This window comes from Stegodyphus dumicola, chromosome 8 (genome assembly GCF_044657685.1).
Source record: "Stegodyphus dumicola isolate Sdum_Otavi_A_Nest chromosome 8, ASM4465768v1".
Lineage (NCBI taxonomy): Eukaryota > Metazoa > Arthropoda > Arachnida > Araneae > Eresidae > Stegodyphus > Stegodyphus dumicola.
The window spans coordinates 61,145,094-61,164,112 of NC_140775.1; the positions used below are offsets into that span (position 1 = coordinate 61,145,094).

General features: G+C 33.8%; 1 long non-coding RNA gene across 1 annotated transcript; it reads right to left on the reverse strand.

Annotated features, from left to right (window-relative positions):
• Positions 1-294: 294 nt before the first annotated feature.
• Positions 295-18,716, reverse strand: LOC118184769 (uncharacterized). The gene is made up of 4 exons (XR_015042586.1): positions 18,644-18,716; positions 7,719-7,791; positions 5,918-5,945; positions 295-568 (listed from the first exon to the last, which is right to left on the reverse strand). It is a non-coding gene; the product is annotated as an uncharacterized LOC118184769 (long non-coding RNA).
• Positions 18,717-19,019: the final 303 nt, after the last annotated feature.

The window sequence follows — 19,019 nt, forward strand, 5'->3', positions numbered from 1 at the left end:
GTGATCATTGGGAGATTTATGAATTGAATTCCTGCAAGGACAAAATTAATTTGTCATAGTCCCTGCGTCAAAACATCCAATGAGTTCTTTATAAACTTGCAGTTATTTTAAAACTTTATGAAAAATTTATTGGACTTAAATATAACATTTTGATGACCTATAATATTATATGGTAATTATGTGGGCCCAAGTTTTTATTCTTTTAAGACACAAACTATCAAATTAACAAGTGTTATAAATTAACGTCTTTCATCCAAACTATCTATAAAATTTTAAATTAAAATTACGGGAACGTAAGCCATTACTTGATTTTATTTGCTTTTGTTGTATGTACAAAAGATTAAATCATTTCAGTATTCAGAGTGAGCTCCTAAGCTCTCATAATGAGTTTTTATTTTAGCCAGTTACCCAGTCCCATGCTTTATTAGTCATGCTTGAAATTGTGTCCCAACTGCAATCGCAATTCCCAGTGAAAGGATTGCAAGAACAGCCTTTAGGTGGACAGCAATGTCTTGGTCCGTGCCCATAGCTTCCTTTAGAGCAAGATTCATTAGGCTCGGCACATCTCCTGCAAAAATCAAATCAGAAATGAGATAGTCATATAACACACATAGTACGAAAATTAAATAACAATATGCGATTGTAATTAAGAGAGAACGTCAGAATTGTTGAAAGAACACATTTCTGCTATTCATTTCACCATATTGATGGCAATAGCAAGTTTCCATCCTAACATACAGCAATGAAATTTGACATAACTGATGCTAAGAGAGTGAAAACGTGATTTGGAAAAGAAAAAAATTCCTTTAGATACAAAAATAGGGCGAAGTGATGACAGCAAGCGTAAGTTAGCAAAGGAAATTTTATTTTATAATCCAGATGCATTGTTAGATTTGGTTATAAACTTGAAGAAAAAACATCTAGGAAGAGTATGGGACACCTAGACTACTCGGAAGCCCGTAGAAAGGCAGTTAAGCGGCATATTAGGGTCTATCAGATGAAAACCGTCAACAGCCATCCGGAGAAATATTAGTATGAAAAATATGAATACATGCGTGATCACAGATTGACATTTAAAGACCATAAGCTTAAAATAAGCTATGACCTTCCAGATAGAGAAGTTTTCCTAAGGTTCCTAAGGCTACGTGCCGGGTGCTCACCATCTAATAGTTTTGCAAGTTTGAAGGCGTTGGTTATGTGCTTAAAGGTGCTGCTCGCTTTGCTGTTCACCAGAGCTATAATTGAAATACAACATTAGACATTTAAAGTTCCGGTTGCGGAGAACATGGGACAATTTACGAAGACGGAAATGGCAGACATGGGCATTGTGTATGGTAATGTTTATTTCAACGGAAAGACTGCACCACGGTTGTTTGCTGTACGATAACCGAGCAGACATGCGCCCGATTACGGAATGTTTGCGGTTTTGCACAATAACCTGTGTGAATAGAGTACATTCTGCAAGAGCAAGCGTGTGACAGTGTGGCTATGAATGATATATACGCCTGCCTTATATGCCTGCCTGCGAATGATATATACTCCTACCTCGTCTTAGAAGACGAGGTACTGATTCGAGTGTAAGAAGCTCTTGGCGCAATCACACGAAATATGGTAGATGGCAGGATCAGAATATGATACAAACAGAACGAATTCATAGACTCAGCTTGCTCTTTACGCATGGGGCAGTGGATCCATGGTCTGAAATCTATTTTCTTGGAATCTATGATATGTCTGGAAACAACTCTGAGTGCCACTAGGTTATCTCAAAAATCATTGCTACTCATTTATGCCTGTGGTGTTTCTTGATCAGATGGTCACTTACAACATCTTAATACTCCTTGTCACCGGATATGGTTAGTCTTAAATTGTTTTGGAAAGCTTAATTCTGAATTTAAATGTCTTCTATGGCCTGCTGGACCTCCTAGCATCAATCTTATTGAGTATTTATGGGCAAAAGGGAGAGATCACTTCAATGTTTGGTAACGCCATCATTCAATATGGATATACTGATAATTACCACAATGTCAACATGGGCTAATATTCCCAAGGAGCGGTATAAGCACCTTGTTGAGTCCGTGCACAGAACAAATACAGCCTGCTATCAAAGCTAAAAATGCACCAACGAGTTATTAGAGTGTCTCCAAAATTCTTCCCATTCATTTATGTATTTTGGGGTATTTTTGCATCATTGACGTATTTTTTTGGGGTGCTTGTTATGGGATCTGCTATTATTAGACTGAAATTGAATTTAAGGTTATATCAATAAGAACAAAAGCAAATTAATATAAATTACAAAATTACCAATTATCATAAAAATTAAATTACAAAATTAAATCTACATCATCTTGAAAAGAAATTCATATTTTTGGTCTAAATTTTATGAGAAATAGATATGCATATTTTCTAATAAAAGAAACTAAACATATTATCGTTTATCTAATTCTGTATCATGACATATAAATAGATGCTCACGAGCAAAGACTCACTAAAAATCTTTGTTACAAAATCGCGTGGAGCTTCTTTTGCCAAGGGCAAACAATTTAAAAAAAAAGAAGCGTAAACTACTGGATAAAGGAGAGAAGTAAAAAAAAAATATTCTATAATTTGGGGGATGTTAAAACAAAGATATTTTCCTAAAAAATATTATTCAAATGTAAGTTTTAAAACAATTAATTAATTTGTGAAATCGTAATGATTTATGTATTTAACAGAAAACATTTCAGGGAAATATCACACCAATAACTTAATAAGAATCTTATTACACCTTTCACTGCAAATATTAAACTAAATTATTTAATTTAATTGTATTTTATTACATAAGTAAAGCATATATATTCAGACAGGTTGTAGAGACATTAGGTTATTTTTAAAACAGGAGTGAGAAAAAAAATGAACAACGCCCTCTCCCGGAATCGAATCACGGACCTGTGGAATACGCGCCTAGCCTGCAGACCACTACATTGCGAAAGCATGCTAAGGAGGCGGGAGAAATACCTTATATACCCCTTTTTAAACGGCGACTGGTGTTTTTAGGGGACTCAGTCGCAAAATCCTGTGTGTAAAGAAACATCATCCACCACCCTTTTAGTTTGGACGCCACTGTAGAGACATAAGGTATTTGGGAAGCAGGAGTGGTGAAAAATGAGCAACGCCCTCGCCGGGAATCGAAACACGGACCTCTGGAATACGCGCCCAGCGTGCAGACGACTACACTACGAAGGCGGGAGAAATACCTTATAAGGTTGAACTTTTATCATTAAATTTAGCCCTTTTAACAACCCATATATAGTAAAATAATTCATTTGCACTATTATTCATTTCGTCCGATTTTTTTCCCTTTTCGTTTTGCTATTTTTCTTGAAGCAACGTGTTTCCTAAACCTATTCTAAACAACTAAATTAATAAAACTTCAGTTAGCTTTTGTATTAGAACAAATTAAAAGCAAGGTTATGTTTTCCAGACTAAGGCTTCAATCTAGAGAAACTAATTTTTTATTTTCTATAATCATGTGCGTAAAATTCCATACCAACAAAAATTAACCTTTATAATATAATTTCATCAGACTAGTGCTTCAAAAATGCCTGCATGTTTCTAACTTGCAAAATAAAAAGCAAAATATTTTAGTGCCCATAACTGAATCTTAGCCAAACATTCTAAGGAATATTTAATTCAAATTCTGTCCTCCGTTTCCAATGCGCTGTAATCATAAAATGTATATTAAAATAATTATTTTGTTAAAAAATAACAGTAGAAAAGAGGACTATTTATTAACTACCAGAAAGTATTTAATTTTTCAATATGTAAAGAAAATCTACCGAAGGTTGATTTAAGTACATATTTCTTTTAAATAAAAAATTATAATAATATAATAATTGTACGCAACACATTTTGGTGTCAGGAGTGAGGTTCGATTTCCGCGTCGGAGAACCAAAAACGTGTTGCGTGCGTACAGGTTCGTTACGAATTGAATGCACAAATCCGATGAAAAGGAAATAAAGTTTATTATTATCACAACAAATAAAACAAAATGCTTAAATTTCCACAGATATGCGTACAGTACTGCAATATCTCACACTAGTTATCTTTTAAAGTACTCAAACGTTCAAGAGCTTAATTCAAAACAGAGAAAGCTAACCCGATTTCACCGCGAATTCGCTACAGTAAACAACAATAGTTTTGTGAAAAAAACTCATAAAACAACTGAGCTGAGATGTTTTTCTCTGGCTTTTATAAGCTTTTTAATCAGCACAAGCATAGTCTGGTATTTTCTCGATTTTTGCCAAAAAGCAAAAGCGTAGAATTACGGGATATCTATTTATTAAATACCATGTGCTCCTGTATTCTTTTATTTTTCCGGCATAGCTTTCTCTTCAAACAAGTCGCATGCAATATTGCACGGGGATATGAAACAATTTAATAACAATTTTATTAAAAATAGCAAACTTGATAAATCAATACAAAAATCGTAACGATATATATATATATACATATATATATTTTAGAAGTAAGAGGAACGTTTAAAAGCTTATGCTAAAAAATACATTTGACTCTTTATAAGACTTTTAACAGCGTTACCGTAAGCGTTGTAGTAAAAGAAATTTGATACCTGAAATATGGTAGTGTATTTAATTATGGCAAAGCACACTAGGGCTATCTGCCTAAGAGGAGAGATGCCTTCGTGGAGGACTTTTTAAGGGAAACTGGCTCGTATACACGTTACACATGGGGAAAGTCACGAAAACGCCCATGCAACCATGCCCGTTCGCGGGATTCGAACCTCGGACCGAACTACCAGCGTTCAGCGACTTTACCGCTCGGCCGCTGGTTGGCCTATCTGAAATATGATAGTGAAAACATGAATACTGACATTTTGTTACTTTTTAAATACACTTTCTTTCTCTTTCTGGAAAGAAAATTTGTAATACTAAAGGGGAATAATAAATATTATCATCAAGTTTCATCCAGTTTGCTTGCATAATTTTTTATATCATCAGTTTTTCTTTTGTTTACTTTTGGACATTAATGTATTAGTAAAAATCATTTCAGAACTACGTAGGTAGGTTTGAAACTCTTGCCAAACGATTTAAATCACGTGATCCGCGTCTCAAAACAGAACTTTTGTAGAACTAATAATGGACGATGTAAAGAAAAAGGTGTAATCCGTAAATTTTCGTCTGTATATTGCATCCATTATTCTTAGAATCTTCCGTATCCTTTTATTCTTAGAATGTTTATTCTTGATATTTTTTATAGGTAGGTTGAACGGAATACTCGTAATGTTACCGTACTTTTTCTGAGATTGACCGAGCGTAAATAGGGGGTTCCAGTATAAATCTGATTTTTTATGCATTCCAAACCTTTGCAATCGCGAAGTTGGTTCCAAACCTCAAGAAATTGTTTACTGAAAACATTTTGTTACGAAAACCAGAATTATTCACCATTTAAAAAAATATCAGGAACGATATGGGGTAAAACAAGCCTATGGAATATGACGAATTTTCGTTTGTAGACTAAATACCTATGTATAAATGCTCAATTTTCCGCCAACATCCAAATAAACCTGAAGGGTATTTAATGCCAAATATGAAAGTAACGGCAAGTATTTACTTCAGCTAATTGTTTTACTATTATAATGTTTACTTTTTTTATTTTTTATTCAGTAATATCTTTTCCTTCCTGATTTCTTTACTAAAAATTCGTCACTAGTGAAATCTAGTATTTTTACCATAAACATGCAGAGTAAGTTTAAAACCTAGTGAAGAACATACAATATGAATTTTCTTCAGAAGAAAAAATATCTGGAAGGGCGCACAGTGATTTCATCTGCCATTTGTAATTGTTGATGTAAAGATACATATTTTCTGTAATTGTTCTTAAGTACTCTGTATATATGTAGATATTAAATTCTTGTACTTACGCTCTTGCTTCAGGAAATATATCGATATCTGAAATGGAAAGAAAATTTAAGATTATAAAATAATAAATGTTTAATATTTTATAAATTATATTATAATTTAATTTATGATATCAATATTTGAATTCAATATTTCTAATGCAGAGGCTGAGGCAGAAAAACTTGGTAGCTTTTAAAATGAAATAATACAATAAATATTAAGAACTAAATTTTTATCCATGTTGCATCCATGCAGTTTAATGTATACGATACTGAGAAAAGATAAACACAAAAATTATGTCAATTAATTTCTGAAAATGGCCAATTAATTTTTCTCCGTATGGCGGTTACCTTATATTGACAGTCAACTTTTGTTTAGGTAAGGAAAGCACAGGAAAACTTCGAAAGGCGAAAGACCAAATAACCTTGGATGGTCACGCAAACACTTCCATCGAGTCTCAACCCATGCAGGCAGTTGTTCCATTCCTTTGAAACCACAGGTTTATTAGGTTTATACACCTTGTACGAAGTTCTGAACTTCTGGTTATCTTGATATTATTATGTCATCCATTGTTTTTATTTCTTATACTTATTTAAAAGTTCAAATTAGCCCTCGAAGTAGAAACAATACACGTCATTTAAGTGTATTTGAATCTGGGTAAAAGAGAAAGAGAAAGACTAAACACATACTTAAATTTCAATCTTGATTCTAATATTTCTAAGCGAGGGAAAACAATGCTATTTCAATAATGCCTTCACGTATGTAACGATACATCTGTTTTTCCACTTATGGTAAGTAAATTACCTTAGTTAATACTTTGTTTGAAAAAGAGTAGAAAGTCCTTCGGTTTATCACGTGATTAGAATACTAGTATTAAAATTTTTGAAAAGAAATGAATTTGTAATTAAACGGTTTGTTGCAAATAATTGAAATAAAATCTTTATTCCTAAAAGGAAACTTCTTGTCTGTGAATTTCAAGCGAATCGTCTCATTTATCTGATTTAATGAGTATCTTTAGTCTAAAGCAATCGACAACATCAATGGCACGCCTCCATTTTGTAATGTGAGAATTTATTGCTGGCATGACGTAAATTCACTTAAGCTTATGTATTTCATCATCGAATATATCCTAACTAATGAAGAGAGGTCAACTATAGACCCAGGCTGTGGTTGTTTGCAAAATCAAATGTTTCTCCATTGGGAAATTTGACAGTTCATGACAATTCTCGGCCGCTGAATCAAAAACAAATATGTGTTACATAATGAATTAAAAGCATACATTACAATGCCATTAACATTCCTGTGCTGGAATACATGAATAATTTCTGTATTGAAATATAATAAAATGTTTCTACTGCTAATAAGTTGATACACCTGTAACGCTTAAACTAATCAGGGACCGTTTTTTGGATTTTATCTGGCAGCGTTTATGCATAGGATGCTTTTACGTTATCTGATGAGCACAATACACAAAATCAACTTTTCGGATTTTTATATAATACATTGAAGTCATTATTTTCAATATGTGTTTGAAAAATTACAATTCTGAGCTTAAAAAAATTAACTAACTTTATTCTTTCTCCCCCTCCCGATGTTATTATCTTTCGTTCTTTCGAATGAGCCGGTCTCCGGTAACGTGGGACTTTTATAATACTTAGAAATTATACTGTAAAGTTATTAACTTATATACTTGTCTATTTTAATTCCTATACTTCATTTTGCCTTTAGTTATTTAAAGTCAATCTTTTATTTATTCTAATACAGAAGTAAAGCTACATTTATATTAAAAAAAAGAAATATATATATAAATAAAACAAGTTTAACCTTCTAACAAGTTGGACTGAACATCTTCCAGCGCCAGTAAGAGAACAATAATGCAGATCAAATGTACACTCATCTGCAAAATAGACCGAAATAAATACTCAAAAAATATTCACAAAGAAATAATGTCAATATTAATCATAAAGCTTGTAGAGACATTAGGTTATTTCGAAGTAGGAGACATGAAAAATCAGCAATACCCTCGCCGGGACTCGAACCTCGGACCTCTCGAATATGTGCCGAGTGTGCTGATCATTACATCACGAAGGAATGCTATGAAGGCGGGAGAGATACCTTATATATTCTCCCTTTTAAATTCCGGTAAATTTGCTGAACACTGGGGATTACGGAAACTAATCGCCAAATCATTATCCACCACCGGGATAATTTTAGTTCGGGTGCCACTGTACATTTAGCGGATTATTTCGTAGCAGGAGACATGAAAAACGAGCAATGCCCTCGCCGGGACTCGAACGACGGACGTCTCGAATACGCGGCGAGTGTGCTGAATATTTTACCACGAAAGCATGCTAAGAAGGCGGGAGAATTACCTTAAAAGCTAATAAAGTCTAACGAGACATTTTTATGGCTGTAATGTAAAATTAAATTATTACATTGTACGATTAATAATCTGTATAAAACCAATTAGAACAAGGATTACACTCACAACAATAGAAATTACAAATACTTAAAACTTGGCAAAACAACTGTCACATTCTTGCCACTAGGTGGCGGGCATCTCTTCCTTTACTTTTGCTGTAATTAAGTTCCGAGAACCAGTCGAGATTGGAACCGCTCTGAGGAGCGTAAAGACTCAGAACTAAAAATGTACTATCTTAAAATAATTATCACCTACCTTGTAAATAGTGTATATTAGCTTTTTATTTCAATAAATAATTAAAAGACAAGATGGCTTGTTAGCAGTAATAGAAACTCTTACTGAAAACGTGATTATTAGAAGCCTGGCGTCGTGAACACTGAAGATGCAGCAGGTAAGGAATTTTACATTAATTTTATTGTAAATAGAAGAACCTGATGCAACAACAACAGTCTTGTATTTGTTGAATCACTGAAAATTAGGTGTTTTATACTTTTTATGACTTTTAACTTTGGCTCATGGTGCCAGAAAAAACTAACCAAAAAAAAATCAAATAAATCAAATTCATAATATATCGTAAGATCAATTGTATAGCTGTAATTGGTTAGTACAATAGGGCGCTTGTGAAGCCCACTACGGAAAAACAATAATACAAATTCAATAAAACTCCATGTTTCTTAAAAAGCCTCCCGGCTCAAACAAATGGAGTGACATGACAGACCACCCAAAAAAACATAATTACACAAGGTAAATAAATGCAATAAAATTATAAGACAAACACATTTATTAATTTCTCGAATATCTAATTTCAGATAGCTGGCCAGACTACCCTTACATACAACAGTTATTAATATTCCACATTATGTATCAATTCAAAGGTTCATTTATCAAGATCAAATTTCCAAATTAACATAATAACAGATTCTCATGATTATCCGTGTTCATGCGATGCGTGCGTTGTTATACATAGATTGTTATACATACAATTTCAAATTAAATAGAAGTGGACTGTACTAAATATTTTATTCAACAACTTTAATCAAATGCGTGCCATCTTTCAAGCGATGACTTACTACTAACAACAACAGCAATAAAAAATAAAACTGAGTAAGCGTTTACAGGGTTGCTGTAATGAACATCTGCGCCATGCAAGGCGCCAAGAAGAGAAAAAATGACGTAATCTTACAGTTAAATAGTCTTAATGACTTAACATACCCCCCGGCATTGAAGGGTTACTTCAATAATTTCGTTCGATAATACTCATAATAACCTACAAAATTGTACAATTACTACCTTATACAATAATGCAATACGAATAACATCTCTTAATTCAATATAATAATATTCAATTTTCAATAAAATTTTATACACAATACAATGTACAATACAAGTTTTATAATAATAAGCTAACACTTAACTAACTTAGGAAGCTTCTTCTTGGGGTAAAATTGCAATTTTTGTAATTCCACGCTTAATGATGCCCTTTGCTGTCTGTATTTCTACTACTCTAACCTTACCGTCAACTCCAGGAAAAATTCTTGTAATGCGCCCTAACACCCATCTACAGACAGGAAGCTCATCCTCCTTAACTAGTACTAGCATACCTATTTTAATATTCGTTTGTTCTACCTTCCATTTTGAACGCTGTTGTAGTGTGTTTAAATAGTCCCTATGACAACGATTCCATATCAACTGGACAAATCTGGTAGTTCGTTTCCATCTTGAGAGTTTGTTTTCAGGTATATCAATTAATTCGGGTTCTACTATAGCATTCAAGGGTCTTCCAATGAGAAAATGACCTGGTGTTAATGCCTCTAAATCATTTACATCGGAAGATAAGGGAGTAATAGGGCGAGAATTTAAAACAGACTATCTGAATTACTACAGTTAATAACTCCTCGAAAGTCAACCTTGCATTACCTACAATCCGCTTTAAGTGAGATTTCACGGATTTTATTCCAGATTCCCATAGTCCACCAAAATTAGGTGTCCGTGGGGGAATAAACTTCCATACTATTCCTTCTTCACCTAAATAATCTGCTAATTTTTTGTCAGGATTTCTAATTAAATTGTTAATTCTTTGCAATTCGGCATTTGCGCCAACGAAGTTTTTTGCGTTGTCTGAGAAAATGATTGAGCATTTTCCGCGCCTAGCAATAAATCTCTTTAAGGTAGCAATAAATGCGTCAGTGGTGAGTTCACTCACTAGTTCGAGATACACTGCCTTTGTTATAAGGCAAATGAAAAGAGCTAAATATACCTTATGAAGATTTCCTTTCCTCTGTCCCTTGTACCTAATAAAAAATGGACCGCAAAAATCGGTGCCGACATGATTAAAGGGTGAGCTTGGATTTACGCGCTCTGCAGGTAATGACCCCATAATTTGTTCGATAGTGACTGGTTTATTTTTACTACAAATTATACATTCATGGGTAATCTTTCTAGTTAAATTCCTACCTTGTAATGGCCAAAATTTCTGTCTCATAAAACACAATAATGCTTGCGAACCTACGTGTAAATATTTCTGATGAAAATGCTCGGCAATCAGCTTAGTTAGTTTGCATTTAACAGGCAAAATTATTTGATGTTTTTGTGAAAACATTACATTGGCCCCTTGTAATCGGCCTCCTACTCTCATTACATTATTTGCATCCAAAAAGGGTTCAAAGAAAGTAAATTACTTTTATTATTAACGGGTTTACCTTGTGCGAGGGAGTTGTAATCTGAATAAAAACTACATTTTTGAACCTCTCTTACTAAAAAGGATTCTGCCTCATTTAACTCCTTTGAACTTACTCCTCCTGTTCTTCTCTGTGCTCCTTTCTGTTTTGCACACCTAGAGTTCCAAATGAACCTGAAAATATAACTAACAACACGTAATAATTTTAAATAATTGTTAGTGATATCTAGGACATTATCAATAAATTTTGAAGGCAAAGTGCATAAACAAGCAATGTCAGTTCTTTTTCTCAGTTCATTAGAAAATGTCTCTGTTTTTTCTAATTGTTCAAAGTCAATGTTCTTGTTAGGTATGACACCTTCACTCAAGAATGGAGGACCTTTCCACCACAGATCAACATCATGCAGCTTGTCAAAATTCAGTCCTCGGGAAATAAGGTCTGCCGTTCTCTGCGGTCTGCGGGTTCTCCTCTGAACGCACATAATTCCATTGGCATGTATGTGTTAGCTCTTGAATCTGCAACACTCGATTAGCAACAAAATTTTTTAGTACATGCGGGGGATTCTGAAGCCATGCTAACACTATGGTTGAGTCACACCACAGACATATTTTACTTATGTCCAATTTCAATAAAGGCACCACCTTTGCAACAAGCTGTGCTAGCAGTACAGCTGCGCAGAGTTCCAGTCGAGGTACTGTCAGCGGTTTTAGTGTAGCTACTCTGGACTTACTGCAAAGCAAATGTGAAGATAAATTATTGTCACTTCTACAGCGTAAATAGATGGCTACTCCGTATGCGTGTTCTGATGCATCTGAAAATCCATGAATTTGTATATCAGAAAAACTATCCTGTAAAACATATCTACTGACTTTCAAATTGTTGATAGATTGCATTGAATCAATAAAAAGTTGCCAATCCTTAATTATCCTTTCGGGTAGCGGATCGTTCCAATCAAGCTTCAATAACCAAAGTCTTTGGATGAAGATTTTTGCTTTTGTTATCCCTGGACCAAGCAGTCCTAATGGATCATAAATGCGAGCAATATCAGACAACACTGTTCTCTTTGTGTAAGTAGTTGTTTTCTTGATGGTTGATTTGTACGAAAAACAATCTATCTTTGGATTCCATAATAATCCTAAAGTTTTGATGCTCTGATCGTCATCGAAATTACCGAAAGAATATTCCTCTTGTCCATCCGGAAACTGCAAAAGATCAGGATGATTAGCACACCATCTGTGCAGACGCATTCCTCCACGTGATAATAGGTTAATCAATTGCGACTGTAATTCTTTAGCCTCTATTAGAGTATGGGCTCCTGTGAGTACGTCATCGACATAAAAATCCCTTTGTACTATTGGCGCTGCTAACGAAAAATTATTTTTCTCGTCTTCTGCTAATTGATTAAGTGTGCGTGTTGCTAGATATGGTGCGTTGGAAGTACCGTAAGTTATAGTCTTCAGTCTATAGACCTTAACTGGTTCTTCTTCACTACTCTTCCATAAGATGCGTAATAAATCTCTTTGATGTTCTTTAATCAAAATCTGACGATACATTTTTACAATGTCTGCTGTGAAGGCAATTTTATGCGTTCGAAATCTGCAAATAATATCAAATAGTTCGTCTTGAACTAACCCTCCATTCAGCAGAATATCGTTTAACGAAATTCCAGTAGTCGTAGGAGCAGTGGCATCGAACACTACCCTAAATTTAGTGCTAGGTTTCTCGGGTCTGAAAACCTCATGGTGAGGAAGATAATATGAGAAACTAGAGCTATCCCCTTCATCAATTTCTTCGGAATGGCCCAATTCATTATATTCCTTAATGAAATCTTCGTATAAGTGTTTCATTGCGGGATTGCGAGTGAAGCGTTTAAGTAGATAATTCAGTCTTTTGATAGCGTTTTCTCTCGATTTCCCTAAAAGGCTAAGTCCTTCCTCCTTAATTGGCATTTCCACTATATATCTGCCATCATCTTGCCTCGTGTGTGTACGAAGAAAGTGCTGTTCACAAAATTCCTCTTCCTGACTTTTCACTTTTTTTGCTTCATTAATACCTTCAATCTCCCAAACCCTTCTCATGTTGTCAGATAAATTATCCCCATTTTCCACAAACCCACAATAATTATCAACACTGCCTTGCTGCGGCATGCGCACTGACCCGCTAACGATGTATCCAAAAACTGACTGATGGAGAATCAGGTCTTGCATATTTATTCTATTTGTTCCCAGTAAATCAAAAAATATTTCGTTAGATAATAAAACATGTATTTGACCAGGTTTATAAAACTCTGGATCAGCTAAACCAATGAGTTGCAACTGCTTAACATCAGGAATGTTTATATATTTAGCAGGCGTTACGCGAGTTATTTTTGGAACAACAAAAAATTGTAAGGTACGAATAAAATCTCTAGTAGCGTTAGCGATGGTTGCTATAGCTTTTTCCTTAACACTCATAACTGTACCATTGATACCTGAAATAGAAGCGTTTATTTTTCTTTTCTTCAAATTCAATAACTCAGCACCTTCTTTAGTAATGAAATTATTTTGAGAACCGGAATCCAGCAAGGCTCTCAGCGAGATAAATTTTCCATCATTACCCTTAACGAAAATAATTGCAGTTGAAAGTAGAACTTGTTTATTAAAAGAACTGGAAATATTCAGCGCAGTACCGTTAATGGACTTTGCTTGGTTGGTTTCATTAGTGTCACTAACCTTTTGGCTGCATGCCATTGGAGTAAATGTATCAGCATTTGGAGAAAGATTACTGCTTAATTTATTAGTCTTGTTTGTGATTTGATTCGATGTGCCGTTTGCTCTATCGAAATTTTCTTCATTTCGATCAAAATGTAAGAGCGAATTGTGATATTTCTGACATTTTCTGCATGTATTAGAACTTTTACAGTCCTTGATTGTGTGGACCGAAGATAAACAATTGAAACATAGTTTTTTTGTCTTTACAAATTCCAATCGTTTCTTGACTGTTAGATTTAAGAATTGCGCACATTTCAACAATAAATGATCAGCTTTACAATAAGGACAATTTTTTGAATTTTCCGAAAGTGATGTAAGAGCTTTGGTAATGAGCGTTTCGATTCCCCATGCGGAGGTTTGAAATGTGATAGGGTGCGAGCGTGTTCCTTCAAAAAACATGTCAGTTGTTTAACCGTTCCCATCTCGTCTTTTTTAAGTGACCTTTCCCACCAACACCGAGTATTTCTATCCAACTTTTCAACTAATAAATAAACAATTAACGTGTCTGAAAATTCTTCCACCTTTTGCTCCAATGCTTCCAAGGATCGTAAACATTCATGCACCTTATCGATAAATTTTAAAAGCGACGAAGTAGAATCACTCGTTTGAGGTATAGAAATTAATTTCTTTATGATAGAATTGATCAAATCGTTTTTGTTGCAATAGCGATCAACCAACAGATTCCATGCTACGTCATAATTCGAATCTGAAATTGGAATGGACTGAATAATATTTAAAGCGTCTGCCTTACACGAACTCTTTAAATATTGCAATTTTTGCGCATTTGTTAATTTGCTATTTTTATGCACAGCTGCGGAAAATAAATCCTCAAATTCAATCCATTCTTCGATTTTCCCACTAAATATTGGAAGAGACAATTTAGGCAATTTTATATCCGAAACAATTATGTCTTTACTCGAACCGTTTTCATTTGAGCAGCTATTCCTTTGAGAACGGATCTCAGAAATTTTTCTTTTAATTTTCAAATGAATTTCATCGAGATTATCTACTACATTTTCCTTTTCCTTAATGAATTCGTCAGTGTCCTTTTCTTCACAATGTGCAAATAAAGAATCGAAAATGTTACTTAATTCCTTTTTAAATTCTAATATTTTTGATTCGTATAACTCCAATAAGGAAATATCTGCTTCATCCACTGTAGAATTTACCTTATTTTCAAACTTTCTGATACTGCATTTTAAACTTTTTTTGTTAGCTTTAATCGCTTCCAATTCACTCCTCATGAACAAATAAATAATTTATCACTTACCGTGATTGCAGATTTCTCGACAGCAACACCGGAAATGAACGAAGACACAGTATCCAATCTTAATTGCGTAATCCACACGAAAACGAAAGCATTCCAAACACTCTATATGAAGTTATGCGTAATACAACCAAACGAAAGTATTCCAAATGTTCTAAAAGGTTAGTTTTAGCAACGATGTCTTTTACCTGTGGCTCGGCGGGCCATAAAGTGTTCATGCGATGCGTGCGTTGTTATACAACAATTTCAAATTAACTAGAAGTGGACTGTACTACATATTTTATTCAACAACTTTAATCAAATGCGTGCCATCTTTCAAGCGATGACTTACTACTAACAACAACAGCAATAAAAAATAAAACTGAGTAAGCGTTTACAGGGTTGCTGTAATGAACATCTGCGCCATGCAAGGCGCCAAGAAGAGAAAAAATGACGTAATCTTACAGTTAAATAGTCTTAATGACTTAACAATCCGCCAGCATTAAATTATATATTTAAACTGGATCTCACCTAAACTAATCAAGAATTTTATAATTTACAGAATTACACATTTTTATTTTGCAACAATTTCAAATTCTCTTTAAGGTACAAAGTGATTTTCTCATTATTAAATTAATTTTCCCTTTCCACTAAAATGCAAGATTAGTTCACCTTTTCCGGGCCAAATAATCTATGATGCCTGCAAATATTATAAACGAAAAAAATAAGGAACTCACAGTTAGTAGTTAGGAAAAACCTTCTTCACTCGAACCAGAACTTACGATAACTTCTAGAATAAGTCCCGTATTGCTGAGTCAAGTAGAATTTCCCACATCACACTGCTTTAGCCGGATTACTAGCTGGAACTCGACGAAAGACGAGACCAGTGGAATTTCCGCATCATACAATCCTTCTAGACACAGGGAAAAGTCTTTTCCTTTTCGTGAATTCATCTCATAGATTTCTTAGGAACATTACAATCCCTTTTACTCACAGGAAAAAGTCTCTTTTCTTTTCATGGATTCATCTCTTAGATTTCTTAGGAACATTACAATCGTTCTACTCACAGAGAAAATTCTCTTTCCTTTTCGTGAATTCATCTCTTTGCGGAAGGTAGCCGATGACCTCCGAAGAACCGTTGTCGAAACCCGCACCGCCGCGCTGGATACTTCTCACGGATTTAAAAATGATTCGCCTTCAACGCTGCATTCAAAACAGCAGAGAGTTCTCAAAGAATAAAGAAGAAGATACCAGAAGTAATCAGTGCTAAAAGTAGTCGGTAAAGTACTCTTGGAAATTAGCACTTTATTTTAAATCTTTCTGGAATAAAATGCTCTTCTAGTAGCTTAGTCAATCCCCGCGCACTCTTACGAGACTTAAAAATGTTGCAACTCAAATCACTCCATATAGGACTCCGCTCCGAAATCTGAATCAACAGCCGGCGCTTGCGAGAGTAAGACCCGCAACGGGTCAAGCCCCCACTCTTTTCACCTTTTCCTTTTAGCTCGAAAATTAGACTCCAAATGACTTCTAACAAGGTGCAAGTACCGAGGTAAACTCTCCTCTCCGCTCCCCGAAAATTTCATAGGCCTACAAAAAATCATCAAATTAAATCTTACCAATCTCATAATTTTACTTTAACTGAGAAAATTCCACCCCCACGACGAATCAAAAACTAGAAAAATCTAACAATGAAGCCAAACATTTGTGCTCAGAACGTGGACAAGTAAAGTGGACCCCCAACTAACAAGCGGAAACTAAGCTTTAAGAAAATCCATTTACCTAAGCTTACTGAAAGAAACATTGCAAATGTAACAAAACGAAAGCAAGACAATTTTTGTTTCAACGCTATTAGTAAAAAGGCCACCAGCGAAGAAATCACAACACAACTGGTAGTGAAAGGCCATAAACCAGGTGGCTCTTGCAACCGTTTTTTGTCTTTGTTACACTACAGTTCAAGAATAAATGAGCTAAATAAATTCCTAACAACTTAAGAAAACTCTTTTTACCATATTAGAATGCACATGGGTACAAACAAAAAATACTAGAATAATGATAACTTCAAACACATATTAATATAATTAAAATTCGCGACATAACATATTTGGCTTAAATTTTAATTCATACTCTCGATTTCGAGGGCAAACAGGTACAGGTGAGTTGCAAAACTTTTGAAACGTTTAATGTTATTTAGAAGAAGAAATTACAGTCGTTGCAGTACTTCACAGTTTTAAAATCATAATAGCAATATTTCATAGGGATAAAATTTAGCTGAAAATTTAATTCGCAGGAAACGTAACATTTCGAAACAACATTAACATTTCGAATACGTTTAACAGTAAAAGCATTTTTTGCTAAAAAAAGCCTTTTCCTACTACTCGGCTACTACTCGGGTATAAGATATTATACGCATTAATTCTATAAATCTATTTTTCTGAATAAATTTCCAATAATTCAATGAAATTTTACATTTTGACTGAATTTTATATTTTTTTAAAGATAATGAGAATAATATATTCCTTTTAACATTATTTTAGTTTAGTTTAATGTATACACGTATTATACTTATATATCATAATCGATACGCAATGTAGTGAAATTATAATGTACTTAAGTATGCCATGTCTGCACTTCATTACAAAAAAAAATAGTATTTAATTTAATTTTAATTATTTTTCAGGGAAAATTTATCATTCAAAATTTTGTTACCTCTACATATCTAGTAAAAACATTATAACACGTTATCAACATAAAGCTCCTAATAGTGTATAAAATAGTAAAAAATTTTAATGCATGCAAATTATTTTTATTCCATTATCATAACTACTGAATATTTCATCAATTCTTGTGAAATCAATCCACACTCCTTGTCAGAGAACGATTCTCGATTGTGAGCAAGCATGGCATTTTCTTACTCTTCTCCGACTTATTCTGGAATCGGGATTTTATCACTAGCGATATTCTGAAATCAGCGACTTTACCACCAGCGGTAAATTTGCTAAACACTGATAGTTCGACGTGGGTTCGATTCTAGGCCTTTTCGTGACTTTCTCCATATGGCTGCTAGATGCGAGGCAGAGAATTTTTCACAAAGGTATCCCTTCTCTTAAGCAAATAACCTTATCGTGCATTGCCATAATCGAATAAATCAATCTGAAATTGGGAAATGTTTATTTATGGAAAAAAAATAATAAATTGAAGTATTCGTATAGGGGAAAGCAAGATGTAAGTAATTATTTTACGCTAGTCAACTGTGGAGAAGTTTGGTTTAAAACGTTTTTCTTCTTGCATTTCGTTGAAAGAGAAATATAGCAAACTAAATTTTTCAAATATATATAAAATTAAAGCATAACGATTAAATTCAAGAATTAATATCCAAAGCTTATCATGTTAAGTGGGAAATACAAATATAAGTTATTTTCATTTAAATACCAAATTTGTTCTGTGGAAAACTTACTGAAGTTTCTAGAAATTTGTAAGCTTTTCTACTCAACCAATGTCAACGTATGCTTCAATTTTGTCAGTTTTAAAATCTTCTTGAAACTGTATACAAATTCTTATTATTCCGAAAAAATATTAGTGATTATTTATCTGTCTTTGATAAAATATTAAATTTATTGTTAAGAAAAACTTACAAATGAAACAGTACTTACCTTCATCAAACTCCAGGGAAAATAAAAATCGTGTAGAAATATTTTGCGTCTTTTCAGTACAGATGGTAGTTACGAAGAATATTTGATTGATATAGAAAAGAAGCCAGACGTGACATGTGGCATTGAAGTGACAATAAACTAGAAAACAATTTATTGTTTATTCTAAATCCCAGGCGCCGTTACAAATCATTGTTACGACAAAAAAAAAAAAAAAAAAAAAAAAAGAGTTCTATTTTTCTGTCACACGCATGCTTAACCTCTCACTTCATTATCGCTAATTGAATTCTTATTTAAATTTAGCAAAACTGATGCATGATTTCAAGATTGTTATAATAAGCAATAATTGAGTTTTCGTCGAAAATATGAAAAACACTTA